A 3229-nucleotide genomic window follows, 5' to 3' on the forward strand; every position below is an offset into this window, starting at 1 on the left:
AGCTTCAGCCGTCCTTGGCTGCAGTTGAAGAAGGTGTCGTGCTGCCTGATGATGGTGCCCTCTGATTGGCTGAGCTCGGCGGACTTCTTGGCGAACTGCGCCGGGTCGCTGACTTTAGCTTTGATCTCCACGTTGGACGGCATGACTCTACTGAGCATGTGCAGAACAGAGCAGAGAGGACAGGTGTGAACATGGATCTGTGTTCACCTGGTTTACTGATCCCACCTTTACCTGTCCGACAGTTCGTTATGACGTCACGTCAAATCATTAAATGTTACTGAACCTGGTTAAGTTAACGATCAAATAAAACAACACGTGTAAAAGGTGTATTCATTTATAAATAACCCTATAAAACGGTTAAATCTGTTTTACTGTATTTTATGTGTCTGAAAAACATCAAGGGTTAAAATTAAAGCTGAACAAATGTGAAGACACCAACTGCTGCTAATTCTCAAGCCAACAAACAACCAGTTAGCTTCGTAGCTACACAAGCCGGATAGAAAAAAAAGAACCGAAATTCTTTAATACAAGGTATTTTAAATTATTCTGATTAGTTTATACATATGATGCTCTTTTAAGTGCTACTTACAAAATATGTCAATCTAATAAATCAAAGTGTTTAAAATTACAATAATGTCTCAATTAAAACAAACATGGCGGCTGTCAGATCATAGACTGTATATATAGATATATATATTTATATATATACAGTCTATGTCGGATACATGCAAAAAACTTTTTTTTTTCTTCTTTTTTTAAATCATTCAACCGACTGAACATCCTTCACTCCTACTGTTAAAAGAGTCTTTGGACGTTAAGAAAGCAGGTTTATAGAACTTGTCCTGCTTGAAACGAGCCGCTGAGGTTCTGAAGCATCTCCGGTCCAGTTAGTTTTAGACAGTTAGCTGATGCTAACTCATCCAATGCATCTAATGCAGCAGCAGTTAGCCGCCGCTAGCAGCTACTGAACGGTGCATTAAAGGCAGCAGGAAGCACAGACTGATAAACAGAACATGAATCAATAAAAACTAAACTTCTCCTTCTTACCCGAGGTTCTGCTGCTGCTGGTTGCGGGCGTCAATGCTTGATTTTTCCCGCGAAACCGTCCGTCCGGGGCGGAGCGGCGGCGGCAGCGGGGGTCGTGGGGAGCCCCGGAAGGAGAGCAGGCTGACCGCAGAGCAGCTCTGGGCTCCGGCAGAGCAGCCGGAGACGCACCGAAAGAGCCGGGAAAGGAGAGCTAACCGACCGCGGAGCAGCTGCATCAGTACGGGGAGGAGCTGGGGGGCTGCAGGGGACTTCCGGGTAGAGACGATCAGGAGGCTCCACTCTGCGTCATTTCCTGGAGCGGTGCGCAGAACACAAAGTTAAACCAAACCAGGAGGTCTCACTCCGCCTCATGTCTGTGGGACGAAAGTAACAGCAACCATCATGGCGGCATTTTAAAGGAAGAGTCCAAATTAAATCTATGTTTTNAAAATGACTCGATAATTTCCTACAATTCCTGAAAATCTGTCTATGATGATCCTCCAAGTAACGAATCGTTATTTTGGTTGAATAAATATGTAGAATTAAAACCATCACAGCACCTCAAACGTCTTCCAGTTCACGTGAAGCTAAACAAACTGACAGGTCATTAACCAGCTGCTGATCGTTTTATCTGATTCCACGTGTTATAATTCAGCTCTTTGCTCGATGAGAAGAAAACAACGTTTAAGAAGCTGCGACTGTTCGTCTGATTCTGCAGCTTTAACTTCTTCATGAACTAAAGGATCCACTGAGGACGGAGTCCTGCTCAGAAACCATCTGGGTCAGAATCAGAACTCATCAGATGAACATCATCTGAATGTTTCACGTCGTTCTCTCCAGACAGACGATCAAACCCTCAGAGTTCTGGTCTGAAGATCACCGCGTTCCTCTGACAGGACGGGTCAGAGTTCTGGTTCTGGTTCTACTGTCAAGAGGAGCGATTTGCACATTCATGAGCTGGAACTTATCCTCACACAGGAGACGAGCTTTACTGCTGGAGAAGGAAAGTTTAAGAAAATAAAAAGTTGAGATAAAACTCGTCTAAAAGCCAAAATATTAAATTCAGTCGTGAAGAACGAAGAAAACAACAAACTCTGAACCAGAACGATTCCTCCGTCCAGTTAAACAGCTGCTCCTCAGGTTTATGTGATTCTTTGTATATTAATTAACTTTATTATTAATTAATAATCGTTTGAAAACAACCACAAAGTGTTAAACTGGAAGAAAACATGAACTTAAAATCTGAATTAACCAACGAACTGCTCTTAATCTATATGATTCATTTCTCATTATTGATTTTTTCCCACAACACCAACCGTCTAATCAGAATGAATGTTGTTGTTTATGTTGTTTGTGTTGTTGTTTATGTTGTTTGTGGTGTTGTTGTTGTTGTTTGTGTTGTTGTTGTTTATGTTGTCTGACCTCCAGCTCCATGTAGTGTCCGAGTCCCTCCACCTTGTCCAGGTGGACTCTGGTCTGACCAATCAGGAAGAGCCGTCGCTCCTTCACCACCTCCCCTCTGATGCCGAGGGCGTCCGACAGCACGGCCTGAACGAGCACACGGTTATTGATTATTGATTATCGGTCACTGATCGTGTTGTTGTTGTGGTTACGTCAGAGGGCGGAGCTTCACCTGGAGGCTCGGCGTGTCGCTGGTCGGGCTGATGGAGTAACGGGACAGTTTGGGTCCGTCGGTGTCGGGACGCTCGTAGAAGATCAGCTGACCGGAGCCGTTCTAACAAACAAACAAACAAACAAACAAACAAGTCTTATATCTCAGAACAACATGTACTTATTTATTTTTAGTTGCTTCTTTATTTTACATCCTGTATCTGTTGAGTTTAGTTGAACTGATTTTGTCTTTTAATTGTATTTTTATTTGATTATTATTTTATTATTTTGACCAGAGTGCTGTTCTCTCTTCGGCCACCAGGGGGAGTCACAGCTCAGTCTGTTTTCACCATCTGAGTTTAAAACCTTCACACATGAAGAGCAGCCGAACATAAAGAGCTGTAAGACTATTAATAAAGAACAACGAGTCGTGCAGCAGACGGTCTGAACTCAGGAAGTCCGTTTAGATCGTATGAAGAGACAAAACACAGAATAAATCAGGAACACTGAGGTGAGTTCTGCCACAAAACTACGTCCAAAACAGGTTAAAAAAAAACCCAAAAAATCTAAATACAGCCACAGATTAGTCTAG

The sequence above is a fragment of the Stegastes partitus genome, unplaced genomic scaffold, assembly GCF_000690725.1.
Source record: "Stegastes partitus isolate 25-593 unplaced genomic scaffold, Stegastes_partitus-1.0.2 Scaffold1179, whole genome shotgun sequence".
Lineage (NCBI taxonomy): Eukaryota > Metazoa > Chordata > Actinopteri > Pomacentridae > Stegastes > Stegastes partitus.